Here is a 21,066-nt window from a genome sequence, read left to right on the forward strand (position 1 = left end):
GGGATTTGAATGGTATTCTGGACGCATGCAAAATTGCACAGTGAAGTCAGAATAAAGGCACGGATCAATAGTTGGCCACTGATCGGTCCCAGGAACATCAGTTAAATGATCTACAGTGCTTGCTCCATAAGGATCAGAGATAAACATCTGAGTGCCCTGCTCCACATGACTTATTTCTTCATTGATTTAGCTACTTTGAGCGGGAGAAGGTTAGTTGAGGCTAGGCCTATGCTATCTGATAGTACAGCGGGTAGAGCGCTCGCTTTGACATCTGTGCAGAGCCTGCTGACAGGTTCCAATCCTGGCAGGGGCAAACTCAGCCTTTCATTCTTCTGAGGTCGATAAATGAGCACCACACACCGTGGGTAATAATAAGCAGCACTCAGATCCCTGAGGGTTTGTAACGCTATATAAATGCTAAATTATTATTTTTATTATTATTATTATGTGGCATTATTTGAGGATCCCGCTGTTGCAAAGTTTGCACCTAAATTGTAAACTGGAAGTAGAAACCAGCCTGGTGCCTGCCCACGTTTCAACGCCAGAGTGTAAACATTTTAATTCTATAGTTCGATTTCCATAAGAGATTCAGACGGCAAATTGATTTCTATTCCTCATAAATGATAATAGTGCTACTTATCTTGCTTGTGGGGTACGTTGAAAGATTTCACTGCCTCATATATATAATATGTGACAGGAGCATTAAGTGCACCCACTATGGTATATTGAATAGACAATTACTGCTTCTTTATCAAGAATACTATACAACTATTCAGAATGCATCCTCTTGCCATGGTATCTTAGTTTAACCCTATGCAATGCAGGACGGGTAGATTTAATCTCTTTCCATCGTGGAAAGGCTAGAAGCCACAAGTTCTTGTTTCAAAGCAAACAATTTGAACTAGGAGAACAAAATATATGGTTGTTGGCATTATTTCCAGTGCAAGAGAAACAGGTTTTTGAGATCAAAAGTAGCAATGGTGATCCGCTGATCAATAACCAAAGGTGCAATGATGAGCCAAACAATTCTAGAGTAGACTAGGTACTGCCATTAATGTGCTCAACTAGCAAGAGAGAGAACGTTTTTAACAGGGAGGAATTTCAGAATTTCATAACTGTTCAAACAAAACTTTGGGGACCTACCTTGGCTGAAGATGTGGCTGCAGCGGTTGAGTGTAGTCCTTTATGTAAACCCATAGAGAGGGCAGTCTTCGTGTTGAATGGCATGGATGTCTGGGAAATGGATTCCTTCCACTTTTTCTCAGAGATATAGAAGAAATATGGAATGGGGCTCGGTTCTCCCATGTTTGAGAAAGGCCAATATGGAGCTTTTTCCCCAAGAGCGTGAAATACCCTACGCATATCACGTATGATTGACCAACCTCTTTAGAAGTAAACAGCATGGATTTCTTCCTGGACATTTAAATGTTTATGACATGGATCTGCTTTGTGTTACTCTTGACATCTCCACTTGGACTACCTGCACTCTCGCATGCACTTCATCTCTTCGAAAAAGTCATTCAAAGTGGTGGAGTGGAAATTCCTCAGGGCAGACATGCATTTTAGTGGTGGTTCTGATATGTGCATATTACTGAGCTATAAAGGCTGCAGTGGTATTAAATTGAATGAATACCAAATGATTTTAAGTAACGCACGTTACCCAGCAGGTGTGCCTAATGCCCCTGCTGCTTCTTTCACTATGAATTGAGCCCTTTGCACATTCTATTAGGCAAAATGTGGGAATCCATTTTTTTTTATTTCTGAGGTTTTATGGGAGGTGAACAGCCAATTGTTCTTTATGTAGGTACTATTTTTGCCTAGTTTTCGGAATCTCACAGCTTTATCCTCAGACTATTGAATATGCTCAGGAGTGCAGCACTGTCTTGGAAAGCAGGCTCACTTCAGCCAAAAGGTAAAGTTTGTTTTTTACCAATGCTCCGTATACAGGTTCTGCTGCTAGCCAAGTTATTTATAGTGGGGCCAGAATAGATCATGAGGTGGATAAAGTTAGGGACAATAATTTTGATAGGATCTTTGGAGAGGTCCTTGATTTGATCAATCAATGGTCTGCATTTCCCCTTAACATTATCTTAATGGTCAGTTTGGTGAGGGGGACTTTTTTGCCCAATTGTTTATAAATCTTTCAGGGATTCCCTTTTAATTTCTCCTACTCTCAGCTATGTAGAAGTCATTAGCTATTAATGTGGCACAGCCTTAAGAAGCTCTAGTGGGAGTTATTTCCTGCCAAACTTGTAATTGTATAACTGGGCATTTTTAATCAATAGGCTGAAGGGTTTTTCCTTTGTTGAGGATGAAGTTTCCACAGCAGTAGCTTTTTTGTGCAGTCTGTGGTGTCACTTTTTCAAAATGTTATGGCTGAAGAGTCTGCACATGTGTGCTAGCAACTAGGGTGAAACATGACACTCCCTGTGTGATTATTATCCTGATCAGACATTATCCAAACATAACCATCACTAATACTGCTCCAAGGACCTTAAAAATATTTGCCATTCATTGTGGAACCCATGAGAAAATAGACGCAAACCAACTGTCAACTTCAGTATCTTCTGTCTCATCTTCCACCTGATCATGCAGTTTTGTCAGTAACATTATGGCCTCTGTCAAGGTTTCATTCTCGTCATCATGCGAAGGTATGAACGTGCAACATGATGGCCCAATTTTGGGTCAAAATCCTCTATCCATTGCTGTGATCATATTAAGGACATATCTATTCTGTAGGCTCATCAATCGTATGGCCCTCAATTCTTTCTTGATAGCATTGAATCCCTTTATGGTAGTGTTGATCGCCTGCAGGAGCTCCCAGCGATTGATATGCAACCACTTTGCATTGGCCATCATCTGGATCTCTGGCATAAAGATAGTCGTGAAGAATGCTGAAGTCTGGCTGAACAACCTGTACACATATGGAATAGAATCAAAGGCTTCTATTGATTTAACTGAGAAATAATTCTCCCTTCTTGTTTGATTGGGAAATTCGACTGATCTTCTCCTTCTCAAATGGTCATCTGCTTTATGAAATTCACCAAGGTTCAGCTCACTTTTAGGAATCACTAATGCTGGAACATGGATGAGCACTATGGAGCACACCCCTCCCCAATCGTTGGGCAGCTTCATGCAGGCTCTGGACCCACAAGCCCAATATTGATCCATCAGGACAGCTGTTCCTGCTCCCATTTTGGAGACATCAACTATAGTCTTACAACCTCTATTATTTCCCACACGGATTCTTGCCTCTCTTTGGAAGCACAATGTTGCATTTGCCAATGGAATCACCATAATGGGGCCTAATTCATCTTCTACCCATGTCAGCAACTTGGCATGTTCTGCCCATGACTTTAAACACTCATCATTTACTTTTTGTACTTCTCGCACATATTGTGAATTCAATAGATGAGCTGCACAGGACATCAATCCTTCTTCCCATCCCTTCTTGGTCTTCACTCGTCCATAGACTAACAGCTGAGTTTGTTGCCAGCAGCTAGGGTCACCCAAGCTGTTTCTATTCTATCTGGACAGGCCATCCTCTTCATTTCTTTTATGACCACTTCATCCTGTCCTTCCCTTGGATACGTGAACATCTTGCTCTTCCATGCAGGCTCTTTTTCCATCTGTGCAGTTTTCATATAATCATCCTGAAATGGAAATGACCATTTAGATCTCCATCGCAGAGTGACCCGACTTCCCTGAAACTGTCCTCTTGTCATACATGCTGCAAGATGAACAAGACATCTGGCATCATGTTCTGGAATTTCTTTAGCATAGGGTATTAGAGCACAAACATAGAACTCTCCTTAGACGTTCAATCTCCCACCTTTTTCATGTGATGGTACCACATGTTATTACCCAAGTGTGCTGTACAATCTAGATATGTGTTTATCCGATTATTATCTTCCTCTGCATTTCTCTTGTGTCTTCCCAATGCATGGTTTACATAATATTCGTGAAACATATCAAAAACAGTTCTCTTTGTGGGAGAATCATGTGAACATCTATCTTAATGGAAGTAAGCAAACTAGGAGTAGTTCCTGTAGTAGAGGGAACCATAGTAATCTCTATCTCAGTGCAAGTACCTGTATAATGAAGATTTGAAATGAAGAGGATGTAATTGTACAGATGTATAGTACGCCCAATACCATAGACATCCACTTTTCTCTCCATCCTAGGATTGCTCAGGCTTGCTCACACCCCAAAATCATGGCACTTTCAACATTCCACATTTTTACTACAATTTAAGGAAGGAAAAAAACACTTTAATCTAACAATTGTAATGAATTTGGTAGCTGCAGTAATTCCTCTACTATTGCTACGAGCAACTTTCTGATCACAGGGCCATTCTTAGGATCGATGTAAAAAGTGTGGATGTCCACATCTCTTCTAACAAGGGAAGGACAAGCTGGAAGAATAAACACAAACACAGCAAGAAGAAGCCTGTGGGCATCTCCATCTGACAGTACCATGGATTCAGAGATTTTCCCCAAATAAGAACTCGGTGAGAAACAAGTCTGGGAACTGCTCACATTTCCAGTTATCGAACTTGAAATCTAAGTTAGGCATTTTTCCAATACATCAATGCCTTCTGAAGTCCAAATTCAAAAGATCTCTATGACTCTCGGCATGGGTTGCACGCCTGCTATAGTATCTATGAGAAGTGTCCAAGGTGAGTCATAGTCCAAATGCACTTTGTATTTTTAATCAGTAACTTTATTGTCCTCCTTCTTCATCATCGATCAAGTCTGCACACGGTTACATTCTTTCTCTTGTCTCACTTTTGAATCGACAGTTTGGGGTGTGATGGTCTCGCTGGCATATAGCTTAACATCGTTCAGGTGGATCCATGCTCGTCTACCATGGACCTTTACTGCTGAGGGAGTAACATTTTCTACAATGAATGGGCCCTTAAACCTTCGCTCATGCCACTTCCTAGTGAAGTTTCTAATTAACACAGCGTCATTAACAAAAAGTCTAGGTACTGATAGTAGTTATGAAGATCTGGTTGCTGAATGGTTTTCATCTGTGTTCTGAGACTGACCCCTCTGGCGCTTGAGTTGGTCTGAAATGAGAGGGATGCTAGAAGTCAAACATGTCAAATATTCACATAACTCATTTCCTAACATTTTTGCTGTACTCTGGGCATCATTTCTACTCCTTGATGGAGGAGTCAAAGGCATTCCCATTCGCCTTCTTGTCACTAGCTCGTGGGCTGTGAGGTGATGGTCTGAACCAGGCTGATGTCTTGGGGCATATAAAGCAATGGGCAGGCAATGTAGCCATCCCTTTTTCAGCATTAGCTTCAGCTTGGCAATCCTCTCCTTAAAGAGGCCATTGAGTCTCTCACATATCCTGTTAGCTTGCGAGTGATAAGCAGAGGAAAACTCATGTTTTACATTCAATAATAGTCCTATCTGTACAAAACCTTAATTGACAAAATGTAGCCATTTATCAGATCTCAGCACTTCACACACTCCCTTCTTGGAAAGACTTCACATACTAAAACATTTACTGCGCAAGTGGCATCAGGGTGTGTACACGGACCTGCTTTAATCCACCTGGAAAGGGACACACCACCAATATCAAATACCTGTAACCATTAAACACCTGCAGCATATCAACATAGTTGATATGCAAATGCTGAAAAGGACCATTCGGTTGAGGAATACCTCATCTAATCCTTTGCAGTGTATGCCCAGAGGTAAACCTTTGACATACGATGTAGTTTACTACAGAAAATGCAACATGTTCTAACAAATTTGGAACAAAACAGTCTTCTGTAATTGTTTAGCAAGACTTTCCCTAGTTACATGTGCAGGGTATTGCACCAGTTCAAGTGCTACCTTTAACAACGCTACTGGCATCACCGGCTTTCCAGTGCTGTCCTGTCGCCATACTGCTTCTGTGGGTGATAGAGGACACCCCCTTTTTTTCCCATAATTCCTTTTTTTCCTGCGGTGCGCTTCCTTGAATCTCCATTAATTTGGTCTTTGGCAACTGATCATACCCTTCTCGCATTAGCACAGTCATAGTCACTCCTTTTCTTATGCTAGGAGTATCAAAACTCGATATATTCGACAGACTTGCAACCCTTTGGCCTCTTCATCTGCGGCTTCATTCCCGCAAGAGACAAAATCTGTTTGTTTAGTACTGCACATTTAACTATCGCTAAAGCTGCTGGGAGATGTAGTGCTTTAATAAGCCTGTCCATTAAGGATGCGTTTTGCACTGTAGTGCCGCGCACTCTGAGGTAGCCCCTCCTTTTCCACCATGCTAGCCCTGCTTGTATGGTTGACATCACATAGGCAGAGTCCCTGTACACCATTACCTCCTGTCCTTAGTGTTTCTCGAGCGTGACAATAAGTGTCACTAGTTCTGCTGCTTGTGCCAAAAAATGAGATGGTAGCCTCAAGCTCACTACAAACTCAAACTCCGCGTTTTCCTTATGCCTTACTACAGCTGTACCAGAATGCCTTTCTCCACTTGTTTAATAGATTTTTGAAGACCCATCAATAAAGAGGATTCCCTCCGCCCCTGACAGGGTGTTCTCCGTCACAGGTGGTATATCATCACAATATTTAACATAGTTTACAGAGTCATGCAAATGCTCATCCTCTGTCACTGGCTCGTGTACAAATGTGGCAGGATTAACTATTTTACATCTGAACATTTTGATCGGGTTTGAGATCAGAAGCTCTCTGAGATGTCAATGGGCCTTTAGGTTTCTCTGAAATGGCAAACAAAGCATGCTCCACAAAAAGAGTCATAGAGCAGCCCATTACAATACTTATAGGGCCTCATCACGACCCAGGCGGTAAGTTACCGCCTGGGCCGTGACTTTACCACCATGGCGTAAACTATGTTTACGCCATGGTGGTTGGCGGACTTACCGCCCCATTACGACCTTGGCGGGGCGGTAAGTCCCCAATCCCCATTTACCCTTCCCCATTCCCATTTTTGCCCCATAGGGCATAATGGGAGTGGGGAAGGCGTTAATTACGCCACCATAAATTACGGTGGCGTAATTAACTCCATGGTCCCTTAGCGCCATGGATTTTAACACCTGCCAAAAGCAGGTCTTAAGTCCGCCATGGCGCTAAGGGACCTCGTACTCAGGCGGTAAGGGTCGGCGCTGTTTACGGCGCCGTAAAACCCTTACCGCCTGAGTTGTAATGAGGCCCATAGACTTCTCAATTGCGAATGTGGGGTCTGCCAATGACTGTTCACAAAGAAAGTGTCCATTCATAACTGGGTCTAAAATACCACTGTAATATGACAGAGGTTTGTACCCTAATGTGGTCCTCTGTGTAAGCACTGCTGTCATAAGTGTCCCATTGGTGTGTGAGAATAAGAAAATCTCCTCAGCATGATTGGGAATTCTCAAAACAGGAGTTGCACAAATGGCTTTCTTCTTTAAAGCCTGAAAAAGGGGTCTTGTATACGAACTGTAGTCAAACATCCAGGCTCTAACATAATTACAGAGCCCCAAAAACTGTTGCGGTTTTCATGATCACCTTAGCTCTTTCATGTGTCACCATCTTTCCCTCATGTGAAATCAACTGTCCTATGTATAACACCTCTTCTTGACAATACTGTAACTTCTCTTTGTCTTCTTTATATCTATATATAAAAATGTCATCTACGTACTGAATCACAACACTTTTCAAATCAATATTGCCTAAGTCCTTCTGTAGGACCCTATTAAAGATCGATGGGGACTCACAGTACCCTTGAGGCAGCCTAGTATGTTTCAGACACGTCTGGCGGTATGTAAATTAAGTCAAGTCTTGTGAGTCTTTGTGCAATGGGATTGAGAAAAACGCAGTTTTCAAATTGATCACCGTGAAAATCGATCTTCCACTGGGATAGTACATAGTAGCGTTGCTGAATTAGGAACTAAAGGAAACTCTGCTTCTACAATCTGGTTAATCGGTCTCATGTCCTGTATACATCTCTGTGGTGTTACATGGTGATTCTGACGGTACCAGAATACCTTGTTCCATCAGTGCTGAAATAGTCTTAAAAATACCTTTATCTACCTCTCGAGACATTGGATACTGTCTTGATCAAGGTAAAATCGCCCCGGCTTTAGTTTTATTTTGACTTCCCCTATTCCCTTTAATAGGCCTACGTCATAAGGGCCTGTAGTCCATAAGATACTTGGCCCCCAAGTCTTCATCAAAAAAACCTGGCGTCTGCCGCATTATTGCCATTCGCTGTGGAATCTCCCTTTTCTCTATTCTAATTCAATATGTAATGCTCATAGAGAACATTAATTCATAATCTGCTCGGTCAGCTCTAAAAAATGTCAACATCAAAATTGTCAGTCAGCCTGCACCCCTCTTCAATAGCTATCACTGTTTTTCATGCTCTACCCTCATTATCCATTTCTTCTAGCATTGCCATTTCCCCTCGTACTATGGCTGCATCAAATTCTAGAGGGATCGTCTGTCCCCCCTCTTCATCCTTGGGTATCTGTGGTATAAACAAGAATTAGACAGGTATCCTCATAGTTCTTCCCACTCACCCAGGTAGCCATGTCAATAGAATGCTTACCCTATAAATTAAAATGTCTGGTTCCATTGGTATGCCTTGCAGAGCCACTTGCACTTTAAATGACAATATAAATTCACTCACATTCATGTAGTGTATTACAGGAGTGGAACACACTATTTCTTTGTCAGTAAAAGAAATTGTCATGTTAAGTTTTGTCATCAAATGTCTTCCCAAAATGTCAACTGGTGTCTGCTGTGAATACAACCATGGAACAGACATGTCACACTCTCCTATAGAGACTGGTAATTCTGCATTAAATGGAAGACTCTTAGCTGCAGTATACATGCTTGGTGTCAATAACGGTCCTCTGTTTGCATTCTGTTGTATCTGCATGGGGGATGCTGCGACTACCCTTGCAGTGGATTAATTTGTGGTTGCTGTGGTTGCTGTGCCTGTTGCATTTGTGGTGTCTGTGTCTGATACACTGTCTGATCTTGGGTGAATCCTTCCCTAGCTTGTGAGCTATATGCTGGCGGATAAACTGTCCCCCTCTTGAAATTTGGCCATTCTGTATATACAGTTGCTTCCTGCATATGCGCTATGTGCCTGTCATCCCACAAATCCAACATCCAGGAGGAGCCCATCTGATTAGTCCCCCTTGGTTGAACCCTCCTTGCGCATTCTGATTCTCATTCTGTGCATTCTGAAACCCACCTTGATTGTTCTGGAAACCTCCCCTTCTTCTATGGTCCTTGTGGCACAAACTCATTCCCTCCTGATTCATCGGATGCTGATTACTCATCTGCGATGTACATGCTGCTTGCTGTATTCCAAGCCCCTCTGCCCTTGTCAATAACACCCCTTCAAATGGTATATTTTGACACTTTTTTCGGAACAAATTTAGCCTCCTCAAGTTTTCTAGCCTCCGTTCTCTTCTTATTTTTCTCCTGCAACAGCCGACAGTGATGCACTATTGTCAACTGTATCTCATCCCATGGCTTTGCTTCCATTCCCACTTGCTTCTTCATTTGCCTCTGTACTTGCTCGGGCAATGCTTGATATAAAATGTGGTAAAATAATATCACTGTTTTTTTCCACAGCTCGTGCGTTCCAAGGGTTCACCGTTCCTGAATGTCCTCAATGTAAGCAAGAGGATCCTCGTCTTCTTTCATTTTACATGTCATGATTGCACCCATATCTGATGTGTCAGGATCCTGCACCCTGAGAGCCCTCCAGACATCTGCTCTGCAATCATTAAATGGTGCTCCATCGTGCACTGTATTCCTGGCTGTCACACTTGAATAGCCTGCTCTCTTCCATATGTCATCAGCTCTTTCCCCAAGAATGGCTGCTAGGAGACCCGTTTGTCCCCTATTGCCAAGGTATTTCCTCCTGTCATTTTTTCTAATTCGGAAATCCATTTTCCCACACCCGATGTTAAACTCGAGAGTTTGCATCTGAAATTATCCTTATCCGTGTCTGGCCATTGAATATAGTGCCTGATAGCGCCTGATACATGTGTTATCGTTGTTGTCTGCTCTTTCTTTTATGCTCATCTTCCTTCAATCTTTTTCTTGTTCCCCATCTTTTCTATTCTGTTCATCCTGATCTTCCTTTTGCCTTACCTCCTCAATGCTTTTCCCATCTAGCTTGGGTAATATCTGTCTTCCCATCCATTTGTTCTGTACAAGCGTTGCCTCGTCAGCTTTATCCTTCTCTCCTTTCCGTCTCTTAATCTCTTGTTCTATCTCTGTCGATATATTCGATCACTCACTTTTCTCTTCCTTGTTTTGAAAGCTCTTAAAGATGTCCTCTTTTCTCTTAGTCTCCTCTGGACTATCATCAACCCCATTGCTGCTTTCAGTTCTTTTAAGGGATACAATCCTACGTCTTCTGTACAATCACCTTTTATTTCGGGTGAAGTAAGGGGAGTAAAAGGCTCGACATCTTCCTCTCTGCACTGGCTAAGCATCCACTCTTCAGGTGGTGGATCCCCTCTCTCTTCCTGGTACATCTTAAAAAGCTCTAAAATAGCTAATCTTTTCTCCAACTTTTTTCCCGTGTATGCAGCGTGCAGGTATGTGGTCATGTGTTGCAGTACCGATTTTGAAAATGAATCCCCTTATCTGCCGTGCCTTTCACCCATTCTGCACTGTACTGTTTGAGCTTGGGCATGTGCTTTGGTAATGTCTTATATAAATACATTAGAGGGGTAATATCTCCCATTGTGATGAGTCTCAATTGACCATCAATACTTACCAGACTTTTTATGAAATACCTTCATCAAAAACAAAAAATATAAGCGCACTCCAATCAATCACCGCTCAAAGCCTCTACTTCTCAATAATCTATATCTACCTCTGGATTGGTATCAACCATCTCCATAAGTAGACAGTATAACTTCTTGACTTCATCTCAATTCTCACACAACTGTTCGAGTCGCTCCTCGACACCTAATTCAACACAAATACATAAACTGACAGTCTACTCGACTCTTTACATTTAAACCTCAGTGATCACCCTTATTCCCTTGCCCCTAGCAATACCCTGATTACAGAGTTTAGATTGTCTCCTTTTGTGGACCTGTCTTGCACGTAGCCTAGATTACTCCCATTGGAGTGTGAGACAACCTCTTCTACAACCCCTTGGTTTATGACACTTGGGCTTTTGTATCTCTCTCTCTCTCTTAAGACAATATTTCCTGTTACTCCTGTTACTCTTGTTACTTTTGTAACTTTTGTTACTTTCATTACTTTTTAATTACCCCGACCATGTCCCCTTAATTTGACATTCCACTCAGTCTACTCACTCCACTGGTTTAGCTTGAAACCTTCGGTATGGTATCCACCTCCAATCGACCACTTTCGCCTTCCATCCGCAAAGCACCTGTGGAAACCAGTAGGGACTTTGTCAAAGATCGACCCTGCCCACCGTCCTGATTTTCTTGTAAGATTTCTATTTGGCTGCTCTGCACAGGAAACCTGTGATCTTCTGGCTAGATGGCGAAGGATATCCGATCATCCGAAGCTCTGGAGTCAACAGGTCGATGGGTCTTTACCAACCATCCTCTGCTACCAAGTGAACCCTTCTAGGTCTGTAAAATTCAGTAATGCGTCAAGCATGGATGGGAGTGCAGAATAACTCTTACACCAAATGATAACACCAACTCAGGAAGTTGGCAAAAGTCTCATCCAACTGTTTTATTATCAATGATCTAAAACAGGGAGTTACACGAGACATCAACGGACATCGCACAGCATATCTCTCGAAGCATTTCATAAAAAACAACACTTTATAGTAAAAACTCCTCATCATATGTGACATCATAATACGTGGCAAACTAGAAAAACCTACAGGGGGTTGTGGTGGGTTTGAGGGGAACATCTAAGTATACTTTCTATATAGGTACAGGTTGTGAGTGGGTCTCTACAGTCAGGTGGACAATTTATGCCTACCCCTAGTGCAAGTCATCTTCAACAGTTATTCAATACAAGGTATATCATTGACTCCCAAACTATAAGGCCCTTTGTTATATGGCCCTCTATAATTGGTTGGCACGCTCGTACCCTTCTAGAACATTCGACTCACTAGCAGCATGTAAGTTGGTACCCCAGGTGTCATTTGGTGGACTTGACCATGTCTCCTCACCCAATTAGTTCTGTATCCATCATCACTCATGCCTTCTGTCATGCAGATTGCTTTTCTTAGTGGATACTTTTTCTCAAAGTCTCTTCGTGGAATAGGAATCATTACTGGTGTTGTGCACGTCACGATCTCTGGTTTCAAACATATAGGCAGGATGGGGGCTGGACTTCCTGCAGGAGCACTTGGCTGCCCCTCTACAAGTTTTTCTGGTCCTTCTACTTCTCTGCTCCTGAGCCCTTCTGGCTGCAGCAAATTGATGGGTTTGCCACCTACTCTGGGCCTTGTCTCTTCTAGTGTTTGAGATGTAACCATCAACAGACTTTTGGCTAACTCTCTTCCTTTCTGTCTGGCCTCTGCCAGGCTCTGGGGTATAGCACTCATCATGCTTTTAGATCTCTCTATTCCTCTGTCTCTGGTCTCCACCAAGAGTTGAGGTACAGCCCTCCAGACCCTTGTTAACTTCCTACCTCCTTTGTCTGTGGTGCCTACCAGGGTCTGAGATATAGTCCTCAGTGGGCTCAGTTCTCTTTCTCTCAAGTTCCCTTTCTGATCTTTTCCAGGATCTGGTCCTTTTATGGCAGAGAGGAATGGTGGATCACAACTTGCGTTTCGGTCTCCTCCCTTCCTCTCTGCCATACAAATGATCAAGCATTTACGCCGGCATGGATTTTGATGCCGGTGCAAAAACTGGAGATCCCTATGGGGTCTGCCAGGTTTATGCACAAGCATAAAGCTGGCAAACCCCATAGGGATCCATTGTACATGCTGCATGGCATGCTTGCATGCCGGAAAGCATTTATTTGTAATTGTGAACACTGCTTTTCATATGCGCATGGTGTGCACAATGAAAATACAATGCTACCCTGACATACAAGCATTTAATTTTAATTATGAATGCCACTTGCTATGCAAGCATGGCAAGTAGTGCTCACAATTGAAAGTAAATGCTGCCTGGCATGACAGCATGCCAGTCAGTGTTTACTCACTTTGCACGGTGTAGGTAACGTTTTCCCTGCACTTTTGCACTCAACCATGCAAAGTTAGTAAATGCTGACTGGCATGCTTGCATGCCAGGTAACGTTTAATTTTAATTGTGAGTGTCGCTTGCAAATTACAATTAAACGATGTCCGAAATGCAAGCATGTCAGCAGCATTTAATTTTCATTGTGAACACTGCTTACCATTTGCGAACTTATACGCTGCCTTATGCCTTGCATTTTTGCACTCTGCCTTGCAAATGAAGAATATTTGGCATCAGGGAGCCGCCTAGGTGTATGTCAACAAGTAACAGCTCCCTACTGCCAAATAACTCATTTGACAAAAATGAGCCCTGAGTATTTCAAGTGTATATGTGCCAGTACTCTTCCAAACCAATGCCAAGGAGATCCCCCAGATGTGTGGCATGTTGCAGGAGTGTTTCTGTCCCAAAGGCTTTTTAACGTCTACATGTAACCACTTGCCTATTTCATTGAGTCCCTTGTTTATATGTGTTTGAACTGGGACTACTACCCTTGGGTTCACAGTGCTTTGCCATCATGCAATAGACAAGGATCGAAAAGCTAAAAGAATAATTCAGAACAGAAATGTGTTCACTCTTTTCCTGAATTCATATAGAGATACTATTTTTCTGATTTTCATTGGAAGACTGTTGGACGATTGTACTAGAGCGTCCAAAAGCCCTTTCTTTCTTGTATCTCTGGACTACCAAAGAACAGTGTATAGAGAATCTGAGTCATCTAGTAGCAGTTCCGCATACAAATCGTTTTTCCAAATATTTGGGGAACTTACCATAAAGGGGCGGATTCATGGAATTAATTGCACAGAAAATAAGCTACTTGCGTCCAATCTGCACCAAATCTGCATGCGCAACTCTGTCTATTCATGGAATGGAATGTGAGGCACATTTCCTGGACTTGGTGGATTTTGCGCTGGCCTGGCTTGCATGTTCGAGCCGTCGAGGGCCTTGCGCAAGACTCTGTGCAGAGGACGGGCGTGCCCTGCACAGAGGGCTGGTTAAGGGTTGGAACACCCGAAATGGGGACTAACTTGCAAAGAAGTTGGTGTTGCAAGAGATGGCCTGCAGGCAGTCCCTCGCATGTCCACTATTGTATGGCAAGAGACGTTTTCATGGAATCAATCGAGCAATGTCTCGGCTGGGAAATGCCCACGCAAGTCCTTCATGGGATCCGCCACCCAAAGGCTGGTGTAAGTACATTTGGCCGTAGGATTTTCAGCATGCAGAAGTACTCAATCAGGGTTCCGATGTAACATAGGGGTGCACATAAGCTGTGTAGTGGGGTCCAGGAACGTTTTACTTGAGTTTGCATGCCGTTTTGTGAGTTATTGCCAAGGTACGAATTTTCATATTGTGGGGTGCGGGATACAGTTATGGGACGTCCTACTCAGGATCCGTGAATTACATGCCTGCTTACGGGGGACCCCACATACTGTTCGAAGGGTGCCTGAATTCGTGCCCGGGGGAGCGCGCAAAGTTAGCTGATCTGGCAGTTTCCTGCTTTGCCTTGTGAGCGTGTCAGGAGCGTTCCAGCTGTGACTTGCAAATACAGTTACTTTGCACAAACAATTCCATGAACACGCATTTTCCTTTCAGCGCGCTGGCTCACGCAGTGTCCTTCTTGGTGCGCCGCCCTTGCACGATTTTCCGGAACGAAATTCCATGAATCGGCCCTAACGTGTTTTATGGATGACAGTCAGAAGTTTTAACTTAATTCGGTCATAAACGGGAAGCCAATGCAGCCGTCTCAGGATCGGGAACAGGTGTGCGGTCAAATGGTCGAAAATAAAAGATCGAATGACCATTTGATCGAAAGTCAAATGGTCGGAAAAAAAATGGTCGAATTTTTTTATTTATTTATTTATATATTTTTTAGTTTTGTTTGGTAAAAAAAAAAATAATATAGAAAAAGGGGGTTGGGGGAAACACCACCATAAAAAAAAAAAAAAATCAACCATTTTTTTGACCATTTGACTCTCGATCAAATGACATTCGATCATTTGTTTTTTGACCAAATGACCTACAACCTCGGGAACATATGAGTTTGACCATTAGAGTTTGTAACGGCAAGAGGCCTTGTCATACTGTTCTAACTTTAACCAGCTGATGCCTACACTTTAACTCAAGAGCAAACAGTACTTGGTTCTTGAGTACAATCAAAGATTGGATGGCAACAAAAACGTATGCATTGTTCGGAGCAAACCAGAAATCCTGTCGCTCAACTCTGCAAACTCAAGTTTTCTACCTTTCACCAGACCACATGCTATGGGCTCCCAAATAACACTAATTGCAAATCCATGGATCCATACAGCAGACTCAAAGAGCCTGCTCAAAATACATCACAATAGTTGCAGTTCCCAAATGTATGCGAACCACTGAAGGAAACAATACCTAAAAAGCGAGACAGACACACACACGCTTAATCGAGGAGCAATTGAATGTGGGTTTAAGGAAATACATTTTGTGGGTCACCCACAATGTTAGTTCAACGGCTGGTGATCGTGCCCCTTTTAGAGACCTTCTCTTTAAGGACTTTTCACCATTCCACAGAACGGACCCAGCAAGATAGAAATAACTGCTGGGTTTTTTGAAGTGGTGACCTTAGCTTGTTTTAAATGTGGGATATATCTAGAGTTGTGCTGGAGAACACATTCACACATAAGCTCTTCAGAACATTTGCGTTTTAAACATGATGCTTTTTTCAGCAATAAAGCCTCTGGTGTCCTACTTAATAGCATTTCCTCCCTTTTATTTTAATTGATGGTCAGTAAGATTCTGACCAATGCTTGTTTTAAAATATGGTGCTTTTATCCAGTGCTTTGTGAGTTTATTTTGTGAGAATTTTAGGATACCTGCATTTTATAGCATTTTATGGTGGAATGTTGTCTTATTTGTATGTGTTTTTCTCTTTGCTTGGGAGTTTTCATTCCAACCAGTCTTTCAAAGTACCTGCATTCTATGCACAATACACATTCCTATTTGGTGATCTATTGAGTTCTCATCTTGTTTTTTAGGTCTTGAAATGTCTTTTTTTGGCAGTAATGTGGTCTTAATCTTAAGTTTAGGTGTTTTTATCATGTTATTGAGAATTTTAGAATATGTGTATATTAATGTGCACAATGTTCTTTTAACTGCATGTGTTTTTATGGAAGATTTGCCAAAATAAAGCTGATAAGAAAGATACAAACATCAGTAACCACTACATAACTGAGAGAAAGCATGCATAGTTCAAGCTTTCACTAACCCCAAGAAATGTATAAATCCAGAAACTATATTTTTCATGGATATGATTTCCCTAGCGTCCTTAAGTAAGTATTCAGAGAGGTCTGCTGTATAAGTTATGGCATAAGCATTTGAAGCCGTTGAATGCATTTCTTAAGCATTGTTTGTATGTAGGCATCCACTTTTACAAGAATATTGCAAAGATTCTGTTAACACATATTTTTTTTAACATGTTTATTGGTTAAATATAACCTTTTACATATTAAAAAGAAAAACTTTTCATAACAATTCAACCTTTTACATATTAAAAGAAACATTTAAATTTTAAAACTTTTGCGTGACTTGTCTAAATATTCAAACAAACATTCATCTCTAATATGGAGGAACAATCATGTTAATAAAAAATAATTATTAATTCCACAGATAAAATATCGTAAAATGATTAACCAAATTTTTCCCAGAAAATAAATAATACCAAAATTGACCAGAACAGATAAAATCCATCTCACATCCCTGATATACATATTCCTTTTCATACATTGTTATAAGTTCCACACATTCCATCAACAAATGCCTGGGGGTGTCTAGTGTCATATTACATATTCTACATGCACGCTCCCTAAGCGTTGTATTGTACCAGGCACCAATGGTGGCCAAAGTTGAAAGTTGATTGAATCATAAGTACATGATAAACTGCCTCACATAGGAATTTTGTAAATTAGATACCCACAAGGGACATTAACCAGGAAGGCTTGTCTAGAATGTACTCCGTTATTTGTTTGACTAGATAGGTAGGTGCATCTCATATCACGATCCCAAACCTCTGATTTTTGCTTGATTTCTTTAAATAAGTGAGCCACACTTTTGGTCGGATCAATTAAAGAGCCTATCTTCTCTATGAAGTTCTTAATGTCTTTTGATCAGGGTTTTAAGGTATTAATATCTGCAATATTCCCACTATTCTCCACAAAAAGTGAGTCAAGTGATCTGTTGTTACCTTTATTCATCAGCATCTTCACATACAAATTGAACATGGCTATCATCTTTCTCGTACTGAGAGCAATTCGTCCTAGTACACTATATATGGCTTCCACTGGCACTGCCTGCGATAGCCCAAGGGCTCTCCTCCAAAATGTCCCTTCCAATTTGTTTAGCCATGCTGTTTCTTTCATTGTATATATCTGTAGCCCATATTACATACTAGGTACGACACAGGTTTTGTACAACTATATTAATCACTCTGCATAATATCCTCCTGTATTAGATATGAATGATCTAACCGCTGTACATTTTTCAGAGACTTTATTCTCTATGGTTTTGGCAAACTGTGCTTTATCCATATCATTAGTATTAAGTACTCCCAGATAAAGATAACTATTAACTTCCTCCAGCTTCGTTCCTTGAAGTGTCCACTAGTACATTTTTAAGTTTCTTCAATTTGATTTTACGCTCATAATTATAGTTTTCTGTAAATTGATGATTAATCCATGGGGTAGGGCATATTTTTCTAATGCTTCAAGGCTATGTTGAAGACCTATCGCTGTCTGGTCAAAGATTACAATATCATCAGCATATGATGACCTGGGAATAGGGCAGGATGATATACAAGGAGGAGAGTTGCCACAGTTTTGTAAGGCCCTATCCAACGCGGACAAATATATGTTAAACATGGTGGGCGCCAACTTAAAATCCTGTTTCAGACCATAATTAACTTTTAGTTGTGAGTACTCCTCCCAACCAAGTTAGTTCTTATGTAAATCTTTGTTCAGTTTAGTCCATAAAATATACATATCCACTGTATCAAATGACTTAGTAAAATCTATAAAACAAATGTACAAGGTCTTATCTTTACTCAATAAAATAACCCTGAATGAAATACATTAAAATCCAGACGTTCATCACAGTATTAAAACCCTCCCTAAAACCTGATTTATGTGCTCAGAGAATGTTTTTCCACAATACATTGATTAATGTACCCCAACAGTAATTTACAAAAGATACTGGCACTTGAATCTATCATTGCCAAGATTCTATAATTTGCGGGGGAATCTATAGCTCCCTTTTTATATATTGAGATCATCACCGACTGCCTCCATGACATGATCTATCCCGTGGCTACAATTATTTGAAAGAAAATGTACATGATTTTAGACCACTTCTTCGCCTTAGTTTTGCACAATGCATTCGGGACACCATCCGGTCCAGGAGCTCTGGATGGTTTTAACTCCAGTATAATCTTTTCCAGATCTTCCTCATTAAATGTAATATAACTCTCTGTTAATGCTTTATACTGCTCCCCAGTCTCTAATATTGAGTTACGATAGCATAACGATAAAAAATAGGTTTACCAAATCCCACTAGAGATGAGAATGATTTCCCTCATAGACATATGTCCATGATTATGTTTATGGAATATATACCAGAATGTTTTTGTATCTTTACTTTTCAGTGCATTATACATGATATTCCAGTGTGCTGATACAATGGCTCCGTTATGCATTTTATGCCAGTTCTTAAATTTAATTCTTAAACTTTGTATTGCCTTTGTGCATCCCCCACATTTTTTTACATTGTGAAATTTCATATTTTAATAATTTCTTTTTCCTTGTAATTTCATGATCAAAAGTCTTGTTTTGCTTTTTGTTAACAATAGCTCACATTTTCTTCTGTTCCATTGTTAACTGATCAATAGTAGTCTTAGTGATTAAACAAAATGTGTCAATGGTGTTGAATTTGGGTACCTCCTCTCCAAGTAGCTTGTCTATTAATTCAGTAATAGCAATGGTCAGATTTCTCTCTGTCCTATTTATATGGTTTCCTCTATTGTTAATTTCCTAATTACCCACCATTCTTTTTCTGAACTCATTAGGATCATAAGCAATTGAGAATTCGACTACCACATGATCACTCAGGTTATTCGGGGTCAGTATAAATGATTGTATTATCATAAAAGCAGTTTCAGTTGTCAATACAAAATCAATGCATGAATAAAGTGCAACATTCGTCGAGGTAAAAAAGCAATCTTCACTTTTTACACTGATTAGCTGAAAGAGATGACGAGCCTGGAATAAACATAACCAGGTACTGGGGTCGGTCATAGACTACCCCTCTTCTGCGGCAATTGCCCAAATGTAATCCTGATTTTCAAAGTAGCTGTAATCTTGGGATATCAGAACCCTCTTTTTTGGAAATTTAGGGAGATGGAGATGTAGGTGACCTATCAGAAAATATAGCCCATTAGGGTGTTTACGTAGCCATATATTGATCAAATCTTCTAAATGCTCTATTATACCCTTGAGTTTCTCATTACCCATTGTATTGTATATATTTACCAACAGAAGCTAAGTTTTCACTTTATCATTATTTCAACCTGAATGGCCGGTAATTATCCTGGACAAATTCTGTAGCTTTTAAATGTTGGGCTACTGCTGTTATTAACCCTCCAAAGGGGCACCTTTTAGCATTTTATGGGGCTTTTCTTTGAAAAATAACAAACCCATTCATTATTACATCTTGTGTTACCATGTCTCTTGTAGTAAGAATATATCTGCTGTGACCAAAAGATGTAATCCCTTCACATTGTCCATGAATGATCTATATCCTCTCGTATTCCAAAACCTTATTGTAACATGAGTATTGATCAACTTCTCCTGTCATTCTTCCTCATCCCATCATAGAAGCATTTTTGCTTCACTGTTTAGAGTGCCTTTCGTTTAGAGTGCCTTTCCGTTCTTGAAGACACTGTGATGAGGCACAGATCTGTATTACAATGAAACTAATGATATTCTCTTGAAATGTCTCCTCTGTTGTGTGGTGAGATGGCCTTTTTTCTGAGTTTTTGTTTGCACTTTTTCCATCCCATATCCCATTTCGTGAAAGAGATTAGCTTGAGTCATTATTAGTTCAGTGATTATAGGAGAAACTAAATGTATCACCACCCAGCTTTGTTCGCAGGATTTACAAGGAATCTCTACTTGTTTTAGATCTTGACTAGTGATTTGCAGCAAAGAGCTTTGAAGCAGTAATTCGATCACATTTGGTCTATTTAAATAGGGGCTTTTCGTAGTTGCATAATAATCAATGATTTTTACTTTGTTAGACGTCATGTTCTTAGTTTGTGTACAAATCATCTCCAAATCTACCATACTATTATGCTTCTGATGAGGCAAATCGTCCAATTGTTATTTGCTTCTATTCTTTCCACGACATTGTCTTTATTTGTATCCATATTTGTGTAGTTGACCGCCGTAGTAGCCTTTTCATAGTCTGCTTCTGTATTTCTCAGTGAAAGGAAGAGGGTATCTTTTAAAATATCGCTATTCTTTGTTGCTTCTTTAGTGGGTCAATTGCTATGCTTCAGACCAAGGCCTGGGATGTATCCTTGAGGTTTCCTTTCATGATGGATGGACCCATCAGCATCAGCCTCAGCCTGGGCCTCTTCATTCATGGCCGCCGGGCTTACTGCTTTGCTGTGAGGCGTTCACGATCCTCTTTCGGATCGCTTAATCAGCCAATTGGCTGTCCCCATCTTTTTGACCCAGCATGCACCGGGAGCTGGCAGGCGACGCCGGCCCCCTTCTAAGGAACCCCTTCAAAGGGCTTTGGTGCATCCTGTCTGACCCTGTCTGGGCCTGGTATGCCGGGGCTCTACACTACCTCACTGAATCTGCTGTCCAGTC

This window comes from Ambystoma mexicanum, chromosome 5q (assembly GCF_040938575.1).
Source record: "Ambystoma mexicanum isolate Mex_15411 chromosome 5q, UKY_AmexF1_1, whole genome shotgun sequence".
Taxonomy (NCBI): domain Eukaryota; kingdom Metazoa; phylum Chordata; class Amphibia; order Caudata; family Ambystomatidae; genus Ambystoma; species Ambystoma mexicanum.